General features: G+C 41.5%; 1 protein-coding gene across 2 annotated transcripts in view; it reads right to left on the bottom strand.

Annotated features, from left to right (window-relative positions):
• The window catches only part of atxn1a (ataxin 1a), an 86,812-nt gene that overhangs the window by 10,776 nt on the left and 53,781 nt on the right, over nucleotides 1-22,255 (bottom strand). The window contains exon 3 of one of the 2 annotated variants that reach the window (XM_079655519.1): nucleotides 13,380-13,490. The gene's annotated coding sequence lies outside the window, so the exon portion shown is untranslated. Of the gene's footprint in view, nucleotides 1-1,599; nucleotides 1,885-13,379; nucleotides 13,491-22,255 lie in introns of those variants that run through there. The other variant, XM_079655520.1, reaches the window with a different exon arrangement.

Below are 22,255 nucleotides of genomic sequence, written 5' to 3'. Positions count from 1 at the left end.
AGGTTTCATATTCCTGCAGTACATCTCTGAGCTACTGATATCCTCCCAATGCAGGATATACGATTCCTTCCGGGTTCAATGACATTCAATCTGTGGTAAAATATTAGAAACAATGACAATACACTTTCAGCCAAAGATTTCCAGCCATATCACGTGCTGTTGAGGTAATCCTAGAAAGTGTATTCTTTGTTTTGTGCTCTACTTCTAAAAGCTGCCCGCCAACACAGAGGTCACTAAGTTTCCTAAAACGACAAAGTCGCTGGGAGGGGACCTGCAAATGTTTTTTTAGCTTTGTTGTCAGGAGGCCCAAAACATTTTGGCAGCACACACAACTGCAGGCGGAGCACGAGGTTAACATCACAACATGCTAACCATTAGGCTACATAACGTATTATCACACCCACACACAGTGTTACACTAAACATAAAGGCACAATGAATGTTTGCGTATTGGGAAACTCATCTCATGTAATATACTAAATACAAGTCTTACATAAACCAACACACGTGTCACTTTTCCGTCTACTTGTGTGTATGGGCTACATATGTCTGCTGCATTTGTATAGTCATAATCATGATCAAAGGGATAAGTCCAACGTGATGTGTTATCTCACTGCTAAAAATAGTTCCACTGGAAAGTACAGTGTTGCTGCAGGCTTATACTTCTCTGCCTCTCTCTACTTCTCAATGTTGTTCCTCTATGTCTCTATGAAGCTTTCTGCCAATGTGGTTTTTCATTAGTGTGGGTGTGTGTTTGCTTATGTGCGTGGACAGAGCGGGGACCCTTGCCAGACTGGGAACTCTGACAAGGCTGCCACTTTATTCCCTGTCACTTTTCACTAGTGATTACACACAAACAACAACAAACACACACACACACACACACACACACACACACACACACACACACACACACACACACACACACACACACACACACACACACACACACAAGTGTGGTCAGATAGTGCGGGAGTAATGGAGGTTCTGCCATGACGGAGACACAGAGTTAGAGAAGCAAGGGGAAGAGGAGAGGGAGGGGTGACGGAGAAAAAGGGAGTAGTTATGAGTTACACAAACAAAGAGAGACAGAGATGGAGAGAAACAAATGACTGTGAAAGTGTCTTTCGGAAAACAAACACTTAGGCAGCGTTGCATGACTTGCACTTTCTCACCCCTCCATAACCCTGAGGGTGGGCGGGAGGTTGGAGGGGTGAGGAGGGTGAAGACAGACCGACAGTCTGAGAGAGAGAAGAGCCAATGGAAAGAGAGGAATGGGAGAAATGTGTGAAGAGAAGAGACGAGAAGAGAAGAGACAAGAAGAGAAGAGAATAGTAGAGAAGAATGAGAGAAGAGACAAGACGAGAAGAGTAGAGAGGAGAGGAGAAGAGAAGAGAAGAGAGGAGAAGAGAAGCAGGGAGGGGAAACACTTCAGGGCGACGGGCGAATTAAAGTAACAAGCCACGACGATTGTAGGAAAAACTAGGGCAGACGCAATACGCACTTCCAAACGACATACTGTGATGCATCAGGACACGCTACCTCCCTCTCGTCCCACACACACTTCATTCAGAGCAAAAACTGTGTGAAGTCTACTTACCGGGGTAGCAGGAGTAGCCCACTTCTGCAGCATGCTCTCACTTCCCCTCTCATTCCTTTCCTCCCTTGCTCTTCTGCTCTGCCGTGTCCCTTGTAAAGCACCCGCGTCTCTCTCTCTCTCTCTCTCTCTCTTTCTCTCTCCCTCCCTCGAGCGGAAAATCCCGAGCAGATTCAGTCTAGTTGTGTTACAAACTGCTCTCGGCCTTTCTCACCCCCCCAAACACACCTCTCCTAAACCTTGACAGCAAGGCAGGAAGCTCCCTCACTACCACTGATACACAGCACTCAGGTGATCACACACACACAAAAGTGGTAGCATACACTTGCACACGCCCACAGGGAGGGAGTCCCGCATGCAGAGCTCCAACGTGTATTATGCAAGGGGCTGAATGTGAGCCAGAACACACACACACACACACACACACACACACACACACACACACACACACACACACACACACACACACACACACACACACACACACACACACACACACACACACACACACACACACACACACACACACACACACACACACACACACACACACACACACACACACACACACACACACACACACACACACACACACACACACACACACACACACGGCCCCTCCCACGGTTCACTCGGCCAACTTCATCAGGTATTCATTCAAAAAACACACACACGCCAGCTGGCTGAACGCCCAGAGACCGCTTACAAGCAGCGAAAGAGAACGAGAGAGGGAGGGAGGTTGTTACAGTGAGAAGGGCAGAGAGGGGGAGTGTGGGAGAAATAAAGAGGGAGGGATAGAGTAAGCAGTAGATATTAAAGAGAGAGAGAGAGAGAATACATGAAAGAGTGACACAGACAACTCGTGTACACACAGATATGTTTGAATCTGGGACTGAAACTAGGATAAATATGCAGTTTTTTTTCTTTATTTATTGATCAATCATGACCTATTAAATGTCAAACAATAGCGAATCAGAATCACCAAGAGCCCCAAGCGATGGTAGGAAAAGTTAGCAACAAACTGATCTCCAGATGAAAATAATAACCGTTTTGGTAAGTGCTAATAAATTGTCAAATATTATTCTGACAAATCGAGTTAGGATTGAGTGTATAATCATTACAGATATAACCAAAACTAGGCAAACACATTTAGTTTATACACTTAAACACCCAGGCTAACAAGGAACACACTAAATCAATGACAGAAACACTATCTGTGTTCCCCTTTTGCAAATACAGTAGGAGTTATACTCAGATTCAACAGGGCTGCACTTCCTGCTTTCCACCACTAGATGTCATGACTGATTTCCTCACTGACAGCGAACAGAAGTCTATTTCTGTTAGCTAGCTGACCTAGTTAAAAGACCATTTGAAAGTAAATATAGATTAAATGTGCTCCTCAATGCTAAGAGTTGTAGCACGCACAGGGAATACGTGAGCACTCACTCATAAGATGTTAACACACACACTCAAACAGGCACGTGCACACATAGACCTCAAAGTGGGCTTGAGCCCCTGCCCTTTTTCTTCCTCCAGAGAAAGTGCCGTTTTTATTTTTTATTTTAAATAAATTAATATTTATCTACTGCTGTTTGCGCACACTTTCCAAAAATATATTGATTGAATACAAAATAAAAATATCAGGTCGGGAGATTAGACAGTGAAGTTCCGCTGCTCTCTCTCCCCTCCCTCCCTCCCTCCCTCCACGTCTCGCGCACAGCCGTGCAGACATCGGCAGTCCCTTCAGACAGACAGGTAGCAGCACCTCCCACTTTACTGTCCCACATTATGCCGGCTTTTCTTGGTTTATTTTGAAGGTGAGTGGTGATGAATAAATGACTAAGCTGCCGGTTTGTGAAAGACACACTGAGAAGCCAAAGTACAGAAAAGAGGCTTTCTGATCTCCTCCTCCTCGCTATATTGAGAAGGACATTCCTGTTATCCACAGTGAAGTAATAAACATCTACAGGGAGATGGCCCACAGAAGGTTGCTTCTGTAAGGGAGGAAGGAGAGACAGCAAGTGAAGACACGAAAACATATTTAACAACTTCCAAGTGCAAAGAAAGATACAAAGAAAGTTAGTAACAAAATAAGTTATTAACAAAATATTTAATTTCAGATTTCAAGACCTTGTTAAATAATTTCAGTAAAGTTGCAGTATTTTTGCATGTTCTTAATAAATATTTTTGTTGTGTTTTGTCCAATTAAATTAAGTAAATGAGTAGGAGAGGAAAGCAGAATGCACTAACTGTAATTGTTGTAACTAAACTTAGGCCTACTTGTAGTTTGGAGTGTAGGTTGGTTTGCGTATTTATGTAGAGAACAGCCTTTTTCAGTTTTGTGTGAAGATTGTTGTTGATTTTTAAGTTTTATTTATTTTAATACCACAAAAATAATTCAAAGGACTTAATGTTGTGCAAAAATAAACTACTTAGTATAGCAATTAACTAGTAGCATAGAAAACACGCACATTGTGGCATAGTTTCCTTTGTTGATGTCTGCTCTTGTGCGTAGTGAATACTAAAGAAGACCATTGTCTCTGTGTTAACTGATTATTTTGTAGAATTATGTTGAGTATTAAACAATTGCGTGAGTGTGAGGGTATTAAAATGAATTGGTCGGTAAGCCAGAGATGTGCAACTATATTTAACTTTTAGTTTGACATTTTTTTAAATAAATGATTATAGGATGTGCCCTTTTTCTCACTTGAGCCCCTGCCCCCCAAAATGTCTGTGCACGTCCCTGCACTCAAACACACACACACACACACTCATGCAGAACTGTAATGATTCCCTCTGGACTCAATGGGTCTAAACATGCTCTAAAAAACATCCTGTTTGTGTTTGTCGGTCTTCCTGTCCGCTTGATATCAATCCTGGTGTTCAACTGTAGATTTTCAAGGAGTGTTTAACTATTTCATGGCAGGAGAGTTTGCTTTTAATGTAGAAAAAATAATAAAATATCTATCAGATTATACAGGGAGAGGCTCGACTGGAGAAGAGGATTGAAAAGGAATAATCTGAGAGTTCTTTGTGATAGTTTCACTTTTATTTTGGAAGGCATTTTCAAAGTACTCAGAGCAATGTTTTACATCCATGTATCACATCTTGTGTTTGTTTGTTGCTGTTCTTGGGACTTGGGTAGAGACAGTTTGATTTTTTAGTTGTTGTTGCTTATTTTGAAGATAAAGTTCCTGATTCGCTACACCACAAATCACAAAATATCCTTCCTGTTTTGAAACTAAACCATGTACGAAATATGGGTGTATTAGGTGCTCTCCTGGAAGTTGTTACATTATCAAGGTTGTATATTGTAAACAAACCGCTACAGTATGCTCTTTTATATCACAATTGAGCTGCAAAAGATTTAAGTTATAGCTCAAATATAGCCAGGATGTTTAGAGATAGAGTGACAAGGGCGAAAGCAAAGAACAAGATAAAGAAAAATACTCGATAAAGAAGACACAGACCAAAGAGAAAGAGAGAAAACCAGACAGACTCTATTTATTTTACAGCCGTTTCCGTTGCCTTGGCAGCTAATTGGAGCCTCTCGGCATTTAATCATAATTCATTTGTGTGGGTTTGTTTACAATCTGCCGTCAAGTGAAAGCAGTGTGAGCGAGGGAAAGTGCAAGTGGGGGTGGAGGACATGCACAAAGAGACGAGGAAACAGAGAATCGGTTATAAGAGAACTTTTTCCATGCTGATTCTTGTTCTGTCTCTGTAATATCTTTGTTCAGCCAGTCTGTCTCTACATCTTAAACTCTCTCAACTCAACCAATGTGGCCACAGGCAACGCCATTTTATCATTTCTACAAAAACCTCTACTCTTGACATCTATAAATACTCAGTTTCTTAGCATTTCCACCAAGAAACCTGTTTTAGCTGGATGTTATTAACTGCAGACCTTCACTGAATATCACCTAGACATTATTCCTCCGAAATATTGAGTGTGAGTCCTTCCGCAAAATCTATGTTTTATTGTCCCCGAGTTGGAAATTCTCTTTATAAACCTGTCACCTCCTCATAATTTACATCTCTGGTGGATTTGATATCACTTAGGTCTTACAGCTGGATCTCAAAACCATGGGAAACCTGTTTTTGAATACAGATATCCCAGCCCTACTCATAGTAAGCACAAGTTTTGAGGCATTACCAGTAAAATAAATGAAAATAAGTCCTGCAATTTCTCTTAATGTGTCCCTGTAAAAGAGTCACCTTTCAGAAATGACCTGCCGTTTGAAATGTATAAGGTTTGAGCAAAATTAAGGTTAAACTCAAGATACAAATAAGTGGATTCTTCATAACGTCAGAACTCAGTCAATAATCACCTCATAATAGAAATCAATGTGATATTAAGTTCAGAAAAGACTGCCCTACTCTTTTCTCTCTGTCAGTCACTAAGGAAACGGATGAAATGATTCTATATATACTCACACATATATACATATCACAGATTTCTCTCTTTCCCTCTCACACACATATACTCCACTCTCTCAGTCGCCCACACACACACTGTGGTTATGACAACGGCAAACCCCCCACACACACACTCGCCATCTATCGTCTCTGTCGATGAAAGTCTCGGCTCTCTTGTTTATGCTTGTCTTTCCATCTGTCGCTATGTGTGTGTGAGACAGCAGGTGCACCACACACACACACACACACACACACACACACACACACACACACACACACACACACACACACACACACACACACACACACACACACACACACACACACACACACACACACACACACACACACACACACACACACACACACACACACACACACACACACACACACACACACACACACACACACACACACACACACACACACACACACACACACACACACACACACACACACACAAGCTGGCTTTAATAACAGGCACACCCTTATCACAACCTTAACCATAAAATGCCCATGTTGTTTTTATAATATATGATTTATAACCTTTTGTAATCATTACATAATCAAGCTAATAGTGCCCAGTTACACACACACATCTCTCACCCTCTTTGTCTCTCTCCCAAACTCTCTGCCCGGCTGTTTGTTAACTTGCTGGCAGTGTAGTGTGCTACTTCAGCCCGAGCCACATCCCATTCACAAACCTACTAATCCACACACACTATTAGATCCCTGCTTGACACACACACACACACACACACACACACACACACACACACACACACACACACACACACACACACACACACACACACACACACACACACACACACACACACACACACACACACACACACACACACACACACACACACACACACACACACACACACACACACACACACACACACACACACACACACACACACACACACACACACACACACACACACACACACACACACACACACACACACACACACACACACACACACACACGTATGCGTGTAGGATTAGGGGGGGACTGGAATGGATGGGCAAATCACTGCTAAGCTCCTCTATTGCTGTATAATCCTACTGAGTACACACACACATACGCGCAGACGCATCAGTGCGTAAATATGCATTCAGACGTGCACATGCGCGCATGCAGACATGAACTCTCTCACTCTTCCATTCTCAAACACATACAAAAGCTTGTATTCGCAAACACCCACACACACAAACAATAGCAGTCATCGCAGACATTCAGACTCACAAATATGCAGACAAAAGTCCAACACACTCATTCAAGGGCAAATGCAGGCGTAGACACCCCAATAGTATTTCAAAGACAATACTGTAAATAATCCTATTTAAAAATGTGTGTTATAGCACAAAAGGGAAATGTAGGAGTGAAGAGGCAGTTGCAGGGAGAAAAGGGAAAAGAAGAGAAAAGTAAAAGACTGGAAAGAGGGAGAGAAAAGAGAGATCATTCAAACTTCATTCATCATTACACCATCCATTCAAATACTGTACCAACACTGTTCTGTTAACATAGGACACGCATGTTTCAAAAGAGATGATCAATTATTCTCGAAATTGCAATATGGAGAACTGGTTTTATGAATACAAACATGAAGTAATTCTGCCCGAGATTTTTGAGGCCAAGCCTACCATGTGAGATACAGTATGATAGCTTGCAGAAGGTTGCTCCTAAAATAGCACTACTTATCGACCTTATCTGGCTTTTCATTCGTCATTTCAAGTGTTGCCGGAAGGAAAAGAACCCTCATAGAAGTTGAATATTATATTTTTGGATGGTACAACTTTACTTGAAATTTAAAACAAATTTGTGTTGAATTGTTATGTCTTGTTTTCATATATATAATATTTTGTGAGAACAAATGTGAGGCAATCCCTGTCACTTTTATCTAGTGCTTCAACTAATGGTTTTGTCCATTTTCAATTAATCTGAGGATAAGTCATTAGCTGTATACATTATGAACAAATTGCTAACAATATGCTAATTTAAAGCATATTTAAATCCACTTCATTATCTATCCCGCCTCATGTTTGTGCACCTGTGACCTTTTTAATGTGTGCGGTGAGAAATACGAGCAGGCAATCAGAGGATGTGAGTGAGTGCTGAGCTGAGGTCAGGGTGAGGAAATGGGGGCGGGTTAGGAGTGTGTGACTTTAAGGTCCTGCAGGGAGGCACTAAACAGAATGCCTGTGGAGACAAATGCTAATAAACACACACTAATACAGCTTTATGCTTTCCTGCACACACAAACACACACTTTGTTTTCTCTTTCATGTCAAAAAGCAAGACAAAAACTGAAAACATATTGTTTTGTTCCCTGATGGGGCCTGCATGTGTCCACCTCCATGACAGTTAAGCATACGGTTGTGAGCGCTGAAGGTGAACTGCCCCGCTGTAATGTGGGCATAGCCAGGCAGACTGGAGCTAATTGGCATTAATGGGCTTGGCAGCAGGTATTGTGTGGATGAAGGAGAGGTGGGCGAAGGCTCAGCGTGTGTCCTTGTCTGGGAATAATGTGTTCCATCTTTTCAAAGGCTTAAGGACAAAAATGTCAGACATGCAGTGGCAGTAGTTGAGCATGCAGACTCGAACAAATCATCAAAGGGCCTCTGCTGGAGAAAACACACATCCAGCACTCCTGAGACACAACAGGACACACATGCAGCACAACACTGAAGCCATACCACACTCAGTCATTACCAAGAAAAACAAATTCCACTGAAAGGCACACACACAATCACATCGCACTCCACAGGTGTCTGCATGCCGCCCAGCAGTGTTCCTTCTCCTGGGGCACGGAGCTGAGCAGTGAACACAACAATAGACTGATCAAATACACAGATCCATATTCACGCCCGTTGACTCTATACAATCTAACAGTATATAATCATGTTGAATAGCCAGGCTGATTGCTGTCAGACTCCGAGAAGGGAAAATGGCGCCAGCTATTTTCTCCAGAGGGAGGCATGTAATGTGTGCGCTGTTAGACTGCAAGGAATCTGGGTATGACCCTAGATAACAAATTGTCCTTCACTGCAAACATCGCTGCTACAACCAGCTGCTGCAGATACACTCTTTACAAAATCAGGAGGATACGTCCCCTCCTGACCCAGAGAGCGACGAAGGTTCTGGTCCAGGCTCTCGTCATCTCACGCCTAGACTACTGCAACTCCCTCCTGGCTGGTATACCTGCATGTGCCATCCGACCTCTGCAGCTCATTCAGAATGCAATAGCTCGTCTGGTCTTCACCCTTCCTACATTTTCCCACACCACGCCGCTCCTCCGCTCCCTTCACTGGCTTCCAGTAACTGCTAGAATCCACTTCAAGACACTGGTACTTGCATACCATGCTGTGAATGGTTCTGGCCCTTCCTACATCCAGGACATGGTTAAAGCACACACCCCAGCACGTGTAATGTAATGTTAGCAAAGAGATGTTTCTTCACACAAAGACGTTCATATGAAATAGAAAAGTGCTTAAACTCAAATAAAAAGACTATTTGTTCAGTGTAGTTACACAATACTGCTTAAATTTGTATTCACTGGTTCATGGAAACTATTCAAACATATTTTCAATAAAAAGCAGATGAATTGTATTTACCTTAACCTGTATAAAAGAGAAGATGCCCTTGAATTCTATGTAAAAAGATATATCTTATTTGTCCAGTGTAGTAATATTATCTAGTATGGATTTTGAGTTCCGGGGTCACATGACATATTGAATATGTGCAGATAGACTGACTGTCTGCAAGCACTTATTGCTTGTCTTACATTTTCTTTCAGCATCATTATCTTTAGTACAGTAGTTTGTGCACACTGAAACTCAGGCTTTGGGCCTCAGGGCATAATGTAGTACTACTAGAAATCCCTCTTTTGAGACTGCACTTAGTCTTTCTCCTTCCTGTGTGTGTGAGTAAGCATGCATGTAGAGTAAGAAGAGCAAGAAGACAGCAAGGACTCTGCAGTGTGTAACTTAAGGAGCATGTAAATGTTAGCCACTTTAGTGTGTGTGTGTGTGTGTGTGTGTGTGTGTGTGTGTGTGTGTGTGTGTGTGTGTGTGTGTGTGTGTGTGTGTGTGTGTGTGTGTGTGTGTGTGTGTGTGTGTGTGTGTGTGTGTGTGTGTGTGTGTGTGTGTGTGTGTGTGTGTGTGTGTGTGTGTGTGTAACTGGGCACTGTTAACTTGATTATGTAATGATTACATTATGGTTAAGGTTGTGATAAGGGTGTGCCTGTTAGTAAAGCCAGCGTGGCAGTAATCGTGTGTGTGTGTGTGTGTGTGTGTGTATGTGTGTGTGTACTTCTACTACTCATGCTGTGGTGTAAAGTCTTTGGTTTTTTATGTAAGGGTTTGGTTTAGCATGTAGCATTTGTGATTAACTCTATTGAGGATAATTTAAGTAAAGCAATGTCTTCCTGAGTGACGAAAACAAGTTTGTGTATGTATAGTGTGAGTGTTTCAAGAGGACAGCATTAAGGAATGCCTCGGTTTAAAACCTGCCAAGAGCACTTTTCCCATACGCCATGGAGCCAAGACTTCCACAACCAGCCAAGAATAGCACCAGCTCTCTCTCTCTCTCTGTCTCCCTGTCTGTCTCACCCACACACACACTCAAGCACTCACACTCTCTGCTCTTTGGATTCAACGAGAACGAGAGTGATAGTGTGAAGGAGGGGAGTATAACCTCACACACTTCAATCAGCACAGTGAAGGAGACAGAAAAAAAGGAATATTATAGAAACATGATTTGGAAGCATTGTAGTTATGCCAATAAGGCACATTGAGAAGATAGAAAAACATAGAAATCCTACGTTCGGATCAAATTCATAATAATCGCCGACACGCTTTTAGAAATCAAAATTCACGCTTAAAAGCTTTGATGAAATAAACTGAAATGACCCCAGATGCAAATTGGGGTAGCGAAACAGAGCAAGCAAGTGAGAGATGAAGACAGACAGGGGAACTGCAGCAATCTCCGAACACCGTGCTCCCTGTGGGCTAAATGAGAGCGCTCAGTCTGTGTGTGTTTGTGTTAGTGCATATGCATGTGTTTGTTTGAGTTCATGTAAACAAGCTTGTCTGTTTAAGACAAGGACCAGAGTGCACTCCCTTCTCTCATTCAGAGGCACCAAATGCTAAGGTAAGAGGACAACAGGCAGCAACATGGTTTCCACTCTAAAAGCATTCACACAGTTTTATCTCAAAGAATAATGTCCTTTTTCCAAAATGTTTATCTTTAAAGCTGGTTAATAGCAGTGTGTAAATACGACTGACAAGTGTTGGGCAGATCTGATCAAACCAACCAATCAAATAATCCTAAATTTCACCCTGATACTCATCATAATGCAACAAATTAATTAAGCAATTACATGGATGTCAGTGACTTTAGATTTGTGTACAGTTGAGTTTGTTGCTCATAACACTCAGCACATATAACTCTTTAATGTCTGCACTGTTGATGCCTGGACTGAGGAATAATGAAATGTTTTTAATTAGTTTGCGATGCACATTACGAGCCTATAGCTGGACAGATCAGTGTTGCCTTGAGACTCAACCTGCCAATTAGTATCCTGACACTCAAGCGAAGTCCAACATTAATCTCCCACTCTGCGTGCAGACTCTGCTGGAGGTTGCTTAGTGTTTGTTATTAAAGTCACCCATGTCCATTGTTTATTGCTCACGACAGCAGTAAACAGGCACGCAGAGTATCCCTCAGGGAACGAGGAGTGGAAAATAACACTCATCTTGTCCAAACAGGCGAGGCAATCTGAGAGGAAAGAGCTTGGAAAAAACTTTGCTTGAATGTTTGTTCCTATTGATTTTCGATGGAAGAATGCCTTATAGCGAGTAGAGAGACTATCCATCAACGAAATAACCCGAGTTAAAATCCTTGAACTCGACGATTTGCTCTGCAGAAATGTTTGCAGGCAAGATAATCGCCGGCAGCTCTAAAAGGTGCTTTTCTGCAGCTGACCCTACGATCTTACTTCCCTCTGGAAAGGGAGAAGTGAAAAGAAAATGTCTCCTCTGGGACTCAGTATTACCACAAAGAAAGAGAGAATGCTATTTTGCTGTAAGTACTTTTGAGAATAGTTGTGTGCTTCTCAGAATGGCAGATTTGTGTATATAGAAATAAATCAATGAACATTCAAAGACATCACATACCCAAACATATACTGTACATAAGATAAGTACTGAATATAAACAAAGCAATAAACTATAAACCCCCCCCCACCACCACTTCCTCGGGCCTTACAGAGACATTATTAATAGGGTGTTTTTCGCACTCTCAGCGCTGCCAGTAAGACTTCTCTTCCCGCTGGAGGATCCCTCACTGACTGATACCTGAAGGTGTTTTGTATGAAAATATATTTCTGTTCCAACAGAGAGCTCACATGGACAAACACGTAGTCACTAGGCAGCAAAGCGTTCCCTTTCCTAAAGTTGCCTCTCCTCCAATAACAGCACAGCAGGAACACCCTCATCTAGCTGAGGCCCTCTAGCGTCATTTCAGAAAGTGTAAGATAAGAGTAGAGATAGTTGCAGCACACTGATGTTAACTGGCAATGAGATGTAATAGAAACACAATGTCTCGGTGCTGTAGACCTTTATGATGTGTAGCACAGTGCTTCAGTGCCAAATCTGTATTATTATGAGTACAATAATGCAAATAAAAATAAACGAAAGTGTGTGCGAACTCTCTCTTCTGTTTCCTTTGGCCTTTCCCTCCTACGCACATGTGTACAAGAAATTGAAGATGTTTATCAGCCTTCACAGTCCAGCAACTGAAACGTGCCTTCTTATCTTTCTGACTGTTTGATGCTGTGAGAAAGTGAATCAAACCTACTATTTGGTAAACACATTATATGTCATGACAGAGAAGGAGGATTAGGAGAGCCATTTATTTGAATAGAGCCATATATTTACGATGAGCTCTGGATTAAAGCAATAGAGAGGAAACTGTGAGCTGTCCATGTGATGAGCTGCCACGTCTCTCACATTAAAATAAAATGCGCTTTACTTAACACGCATCTGGAATGTGACCAGGGCGATACGTTTTTTAAGCAAAGCTCTTGGCTAAGAGGAAAACACGGGGTTATAAAGTCCTTGACGTCAGATCTTATAACATCAAATTAAACATGGCCGTCCGACTAGCAGCTTTTAGGTTGTAATAGCAACATGGTGGCAGTTTGTCAGCAATGATTCAACAGTCAGCAGTCAACCTCTGTCCTCAAGATTGAAAATCACAACATCAACATAAGCTCAACTAAGAGTAAGATATATGTCTATCTATTCATAAAACCATCTCAAATCTGAATTTACTTATATGAAAATCTCACCTCATTCAACTCCTCCAGACCCCCCTGGTTTGTCAGCAGGTGGTACAGCCCATGGAGAGGGTTCCAGACTTTCCCAGAATGCAGTGTGTTGACTCAGGGACTCAGCACTCCCTAGTGGATGACAACAACAGCAAGAGTTAACACTAAAGTAGGAAAAGAACAGAATATAACATGATAGAGAAAAATAATACAGCTTACTCCTAGAAAGCAGGAAAAAGATCACTGTGCATCCTATAGCGATAGTAAACATATATAAATAAAGGTTTTCCATGAAATTCATATTTTACTTTTATTATTCAGCATTTTGTCCCATTTTGAGCAAATTAAATAACTAATGTGTGTGTGGGACAGTGAGGAAGGGAGATTAAGCGAAGAGAAAGAAACAGATGATTTAAGATTTGGGGGTGTTATTGGTTCTATTTAGTTTATTATAATTATGATTGAATTCCACCGTTATCGTCAATATTAGTACTGTATATCTCCAGACCTCAGATTCAAATAGTGCAGAACACCACTTACATGTACATCGCAATTAATATTGCACAAGTCAAAACTTGAATGGAATGGGTTACAGCTTAAGTGTACAAGAAAGTCTTTGAGACATTGATTGAAATACCAATGAAAACCCACATAGATATCAATTCTTCACAGGCTTTTAACATTTCTGCCAATCCTTTCCTTTCAATACCTTTGCTTAAGCCCTTTAAACCCTCCTCTTGTTTGACATTCTCACTGTGCGTTTTTTTTTCATTCTGTATCTTTAATTATACGGCGGAATGTTTTACCGTTTTAAGAACTGCAATGCAAATGCAGGTCATCATTATAAACAGGACCCATCATTTTCATGGGGGGGAAAAAAAACCTCAAGTGCATCTCTAAAGACATCAAATGTGCAACAAGCTACTTAAGCAGACACCCACACACCGGCATAAGAGACAGACTGGCTGATCGTCTACACTCTGTGGGACTAATTAGGCAGGTTGTGGTGGAATGATGGGGATGTTACGGAGAAACGAGAGACATGTTGCCTGCTGTTAATCAGCCGCAGTGTGTATGTGTGTGTGGGACGTCACACATCCTACTGACCCACTTCTTACATGTTTCATGACAAGGAATGAGGTGGGTGGGAGCATGTTTGTGTCGCTGTCCAGCTGTGGACATGTGTTTTGCAGTTATACCAAGGGAGGAATTACAACATGTGTTTGTGGTACATAAGTAATGGCAATATATCTCATGGTAAGCATGATGACTCTATTCTACAGGGGATTAAGATACGGGGGAAATGTGATATTATAATGGCACAGTGATGCATAATGAGAGAAAGAAACAGAAGTGTGGTGCAGCAGACATTGTAAAATCAATATCCCCAGTGGCCTATAGTACAGTGTCAGGTTTAAATTAAGCATGTAAGCACACAAACCATAAGCTGCAGGCTCACAGGGTTTGTTGTGCCCTAAAGTTGTTTGTGATGTGTGTATGTAAAGCAGAAAAATGATATGTAATGAGGCTATGGATTACCACTGGCAAAGGAGGCTATCATGTGGTGTTAAAAAGACAAGGCAGAATGAGGGATGGAGATCAGAGAGAGGAAAAGAAGAGAGAAAGAAACAACAAAGGTTAAAGGAAAGGAGAAATGTAGGAATAATCCAGAGGAAGACAGATGGAGAGAATACAATGGATGAAGAGGTAAAGCAGACAGAGAGGAAGAGAAAGGCGATGGAGGAAGAGAGGTAGAGACAGATGGTGGCAGAGAAAAGGCAGATAGAAACTCACTGGGTGGACAACACTGGCACAGCCAGCGACGAAACTCACTGGGTGGACAACACTGGCACAGCCAGCGACGCACAGCGGGGGGGATGGAAAGCTGAACAATTTCAGCTTAAAAGAGAGAAGGATGAAAGTGAGAGGGAGGGCAGAGGAGAACTCTTTAGGAAAAATACTACGATAGTTGAGTCTTTAAAGATGCCAAGTTTAAATATATTGTATCACCTAATATGGCCTAAGCACAACCAAGGGATTACCTGGTAAGTAATTGTATTTAAAAGAAACTAAATAACTAAAGCTAAAAAAACTAAAACTAAAATGCCGTTAAATAAACTATACGGCAAATAAAAAAACTCCAACTTTTTACAAGGCAGTGCCAGGGTCTTATACGACTATAAGAAGGCAACTATAGACAATTTGTCCCAATCAATCATGTCCAATACAGGAATGAAGCGGGCTAAATTAGTCAGAAATAGCTCAGTCTAAACCACATTAAATGAACAACTGATTGAATTGCAGAGCACCTGTAGGGAACAGTGTGTGTGTGTGTGTGTGTGTGTGTGTGTGTGTGTGTGTGTGTGTGTGTGTGTGTGTGTGTGTGTGTGTGTGTGTGTGTGTGTGTGTGTGTGTGTGTGTGTGTGTGTGTGTGTGTGGCAGACATGTGTGCTTTCAGGTTTTTCTCTGAGAATACCTACTACACATCAATGCATTAGATTTGATTAGCAGATGCTTTTGTGACTTACACTAAGTGCATTCAACCTCCCAACTAACAGCTAACAGCAGGTGCAGTGCTACAGTACAAGTACATAATTGCACATCTACAGCATTCACTCATTGAAACACACAGATCCAAATACATGTTTAATACATGTCTAAACATCTACCTGACCCTGTCATAAAGAGAAACTCAAAATGAGTTCACGGGGAAGGTTGGCCAGTACAGCTGATTGTTAGAAGGACACAGTGTTCAAGTGGAGGAATGGGTGCTTTAGACTCTTTAGAAAAGGATAAAAGCGCAATCTTTTATGTGCATCTACAGCTATTTTATCACACAGCGGGTGAAAGAGTGCACCATTTTCTTTCATTTAAATGTCTAGATCTAGATCAAAAGGCGATAATTTCAACATGCCTAACTAGTGTTCTCTTTTTGAGTGTTTGTGTACTTGACTTTATGCTGGCGTGATTGCACCATGAATGCTTTTGTCCACTCAACCATCACTTCATCTTTGTAAGTGCTCGCATTCTTCCCATTCTCTCTTCAACAAGTGTAGTCAAAAGAATGTTGTCCACCCACAATTGCCATAGCGGTGGCCAAACTCTTTGCCTACTGTACAAGTTTTGCCTAACAGTGCAGTCTTTTTTTTAAATCTTTGCGTCCAAGTACTGGGTTGAAATGCAAACATCAGCAACATATTTACTGCCTCTGAAGGGCGCACAAAATAAAAGACAAATATGAGTTTACAGTAAAAGTGAGTACTAATTATGAATACGTTTGCTTTCTTTAAATTATTTAGAGAGGTGCGGGTACATCTCAAATGCTCAATTTCTTTTTCTACTTGCTTAGACAAGTCCTGGAGTACACAGTTCATCATTCATTACAAATATGACAGACAATCACACACACAGGAACACACACACACACACATAAGCGGAATACTTTGGGAGCTTACGTAGTGTCTGACAGCTGTTTGGTTGGCTGAGGCAGAAGAATGCTGAGAGTCTTTCTGTCCGTGTAGACTGAGCGACTGACCATCAGTGTAGTCAGTGTAAAGGAAATGCCTTCCTCAACCACAACCTCATTTTCCTGGACTGCAACATATCTGCCATACCACAAGAGAGGAATCAGCCCTCTGAAGGTTCAAGGTGCTCAAAGCAGGGAGGAATTTTATCTTGGGTGCACACATGTCTGGAAAGACCAGTGTCCTTTTCTTACCGCCATACTTTATCTACCGTCCCAGATTATTTTGCTAGTGCTGGTGGAAGTGTGTACGTGGCAGCTGTGTGAGTTTCAGTTCCAAAGCACAAGTTCCTGTTGCTGACCTGAACTATTTTCAATATTCAAGTTTATGATGCGCTGCTGGAAGGAAGGAAAGAAGATCACAAGCCACATACAAATCATTCAGACAGACAAACATAAAAGAAAGGTCAGCATTTCCAGGTTTATAATACTGTCTCTCTTTATCCCTCCACTTTACTCTTCCAAATCACCATTTATAGCCATCCTCAAATCTGAAGCTCATGTCAGTGACAATCTGGGATATTTGCACATCAAACCAGACAGTAAGAAGTAAAGGTTGCTACTACAAACTGAGAGGGATCTACAGCCCACTGCTACACTTCATAATATCTTACTGATGGAGGTCAGACTTCTCTCCCACTCTCTTAAATGAGAACTGACCTAATTTACTATGTTTTCTCTGTGGCTTAAGTGACTGAGAAGATTCAAGCCACAGGCATGAACTGTTTTAATGTGTACAACGACCTTGTCTACATCTGTTTTAACTAACAGCTTGTCTGCCTTCTAAGCTGTCATTTCTTGTGTCTTGTGAGCCAAAAAGAAGACATTCTTCAATGTTTTGATAACACAAAGCATTGACCTTCAGAGGGGAAAAGAGTATAGCTGTGAAGTGATGTGTACTCTTAAATTGAGCAACTGATATAATTAGCTTAATAAACTTAAAGTGGACCTATCATGCTATATTTGAATAATATAGTGTAGGACCATACCTATATAAGGCATATTTATACTTCTTATTTTTCAAAATACCAAACATCATGCATTTTAGACATTCCTCATTTCACTCAATGTAACACTGTCTTTTCATGGATGGGCTGATTCTGTGAGAACAGCACCATCTACAGGCCTGGCATATGTACTACAGCGTCTTCAGCGCTTTCGAACAGCAATGTCCGTGGCTGTCTCCTCCTGATTGGTGGAGTTGGCCCAATAGCCCTGACGTCATAGAAGTGTTCAAATCTGGATCAGTCTGTATCAGATCCGTTGCAGCACCTTTTTAAGAGATTTGGGTATGGAGGAAAAGACAGAGAGGGTTGTGTTTTCTGACACTTGGTGAGTTCCCTGGAACACCGGAGACACATATTCATGTATAAAAGATGTACAAAAGTGCATTTTGCATTTTAGGTCACCTTTAAAAAAACATAGAATTGGCAACGATGAAAACAGCTTATTTCTAAATTAAGAAAACAATGTATTCTTGCAAGTTAGTTTTCGTTGTATTACTGTCCCTCAAATTTAACCTACAGCTATGTGACTCGTCATTAGTATACTGAAAGCTCATTGGACAGCTACTCTCTGGGGAAGGTAAGGGAGAATCCTGCATGCACAAAACCTAACAACTTCTGTTTCCTTGTAGCTTTCCTTGGAGGCAGCTGTTGCTTTTCACATATATTTTTTTGCTTTCCGTTTTCACTTGTTCCACACATTCACAGTCACAACACTATCCCATCTTTTAATAAAGTACAGGGTAGAACGTCCTGTCTGAGATTCACTTTTTGTGGCTGTCCAACCTCACTTGTGGGTGAAGCACACATACATGAATGCAGGCACACACACAAACATAGAGAGGACATGTGTTCATTTGTCCCAAATAAAGACAATGGGGTGAGACTATTCCAAGGCTCTGTCTGTCTGTCTGTCTGTCTGTCTGTCTGTCTGTCTGTGTGTGTGTGTGTGGGTGTGTGAGCTAAGAGGGCATGGTGAGAATAGGAAGCGTGCTTTCTGTGCCAACCCTCTCCTTGGCAGTCAAACAAAGACACACATACACACACACACAGCTGAGCGTTTTTAATTGGCTACTGATTTGCCAGTCAGTGTTCTTGCCACTCTCCTCACACAGCTGGACCCCGAGAATGTTTGTATGAGATTGTGATAGTGGGTGTTTCTCAATCGCGAGTACACTTGCTTGCTAGCACATGTCTTCCGAGCGTCTTGCTTCAGAAGCGAGGCAAGAATACTTCCTGGCATTCGGAAAACGAAGAGTGGAACAGGCTAGCAAGTATGCAGGTGTGCGTCATATGAGAGGCCCTGCCTTACATTTTCCGCCACAGATTTGGGGAAATTGATCCGCGTGCAAAGCATTGTGGGGATTTTAAGACCGCAGAGTCTACACATGTGCAGCCTCGAAATGTCTCCAAACAAAGTACGCCGGCCTCGGTAGAATTCCAAGTATGCTGGACATTGGAACAGTCCTTCGGCGGCACTCGATGATGTAGTATGCTTGAAATAGTGGCTCTAGAGCAGCTTTACTCGACATTGAGAAACACCGAGTGTGTGTGTCTCTCATCTTGAAGCAATTAGGTTAGCAAGTGAGTGTGCCTGTGCATGTGTGCAGGTACAGGAAAGTGTCATTTCGAAATGGATACCCTTCACGTCCTGCTAGTGTTTGTGCAATTAAAGGATGTCCAGTTTAGTGGTTAAACTCCTCAAATTCTCTCTGTGCTGCCTTTTATTTTGAATATGATTCAAATAACAAAAAATGATTTGTCTCCTCAGATAGTTTGAGGTCTCAATGTTGTTCGCGGAAACATGCAGAGTAATTTGCATGCTTTAGAGTCTCTGAATTGTTCATGGAGAGTCTGAGTGACAAACACAGGTGATGTAAATGTTGAGTTCTAAATGCCAGAATACTCAACGCTCTGAAAACTCACACACAAGTTTACTCCATAAATGTGCTCCATTGCTTATACTATGTGACTGTGTGTAACCACATCAGTGTGCGGTGGAACCATCAAACAGAGAAAATTGTCTTGTTGCACAAACAGTCTGTGCAACAAGGTGTGTGTACTTGTGAGATTTATGTAGCCCATATCATCAAGAGCAGATTGCATCCTCTTGTGCAATATTATGCAATGACAATCAGTCCCCACACACACACACACACACACACACACACACACACACACACACACACACACACACACACACACACACACACACACACACACACACACACACACACACACACACACACACACACACACACACACACACACACACACACACACACACACACACACACACACACACACACACACACACACACACACACACACACACACACACACACACACACACACACACACACACACACACACACACACACACACACACACACACACACACACACACACACACACACACACACACACACACACACAAGGTCCAACTGTCTGGTTGCCGGGCAATGAGCTCACAGCAGTCGACCGTAACAACCCCTCTCTCCATCAATCAGCTATAGAGTGCTCTGCTCTAGTAATGATGTCATCACGCACACATGCATACACACAAAGACCACACACACCACACACTTATCTCATCCTCTTTGTTTTGACCTTGGCTGGCTCGTGTGTGTGTGTGTGTGTGTGTGTGTGTGTGTGTGTGTGTGTGTGTGTGTGTGTGTGTGTGTGTGTGTGTGTGTGTGTGTGTGTGTGTGTGTGTGTGTGATCTGAGTCCTGCAGCTAACAGGATGGACGGGTCAGCCTGTTGCAGAGAAACTGGTGTCATGCACACGTGTGGTCATGTACATAGATCTCTCCATACTGTACTGATTTATAGTTGATAAAGAAGACACGCATATTTCTTTTAACATACAAACACACACAAAAAGCTAGACAGCATGGCACTCATCTTGACTACTAAGTAGCTATTCATACTTTATTGCTTCTGATGGTGCAACAACGTTAATAAGTCTTAAAAATTGGAAAAGAGGACTGTGATATCTACACAGTTTGTGATCATCACACAATGTGTGGGCTTGGAGAAGTAATACGTTTGAATTAAATTATATTATTATATTTCTTTAGGCACCTTTGGCTGCAAATGTCACTATACTTTCTACTAGTTTCCTTACTTTACCCTCTCTCACCTTCATACTTGCTTCATTTATACATACAGTTGTTAATGTTTGTGAAGAAGCATTATTAAACTCAAACATTATACAGTTATTAGTCTAATGATTAATAGGGAAGCAATAACACATCAAAATGGAAAAATATCCAGAAATCCATGTATTCTTTATTTGTAATCCAATTTAACATACTGTATATCGTTTACTGAGAGACAATGAATGCATCCACCGGCAGATAGATTATGTATTTCAAACTATGGATTAAATTACAGCGGTGTTATATCCATTTTTTGTATTCATGGATGTTAAAAAAACCCTCCTCTGGTGTTTGTTTGAGAAAGTCATTCTCTGGGTTCTCTTGTTCCATGTGTACCATTTGTATTAGTAGGTTTTTGGATCACTTTGCACCAGGTTTCCAGATTTTCACAGCTTTCTTTGCTGTCTATTTCTATTTGGTGAGAATAGAATAGAATTGTTTAATGTTGTTATACATGTACAATGAGATAAATAAATGCTTCTCCCTTTCAAGGGTGCCTTCAAAACAAAAAACATCATACACGCAGCATACATACTTAGGAATAAGGAATACAATGCAGTAATTATTTCCAGGAGTATAAAAATAAAATCTATAATGTAATAAATAATAATTAATAATGATAGTTACCTTCCTTGTTCCTGTGGGGGGGCATTAATGAGGGTCAGTGCTCGGTATTACAGCAACTTTGACTGACTTGTAAGGAGATAGTCAGTTCAATCTCTCTCACAAGCCCTATCAGGTTACCAATCTCACACATACACACCGACAGGCTTCTCAGATGACCACTCATTGAGAAGCAAAGGCAGGAGACACAATACTAACGTTGCGTAACGAAAAGAAAGAAATCACAGGTCTGTCTGCTTTGATGTCACCTGAGCAGCCAGAACTAATCAGGCTCTTCAGCGGATTTAAATCACAAGGAGAAGTCTGAAAGGCTTACAGGAAGTGATACAAAAATAAATCATTTCTTCATCCTATAGTCAGGAGGGATCATGCATTATTTTAGCCTATTGAGAACAGATTCTGAGACCAAACATAATGGCAAGCACACATCATACTGCAGCTCTATTAACAATACTTTAAACATACACTCATTCTTACGTCTTTGAGGAACAGGGAAACAAGAAAGATGCTTTGATGATTATAGAAATGATCTGACGGTAAGCTATACGTGGTTGGAATCATAAAACGGTAACTGCTGAGAATAT

This window comes from Notothenia rossii, assembly GCF_949606895.1.
Source record: "Notothenia rossii genome assembly, chromosome: 10".
Classification (NCBI taxonomy): Eukaryota; Metazoa; Chordata; class Actinopteri; order Perciformes; family Nototheniidae; genus Notothenia; species Notothenia rossii.
The sequence above is the reverse complement of the archived record's forward strand: the minus strand, read 5'-3'. Positions and strand labels throughout refer to the sequence as shown.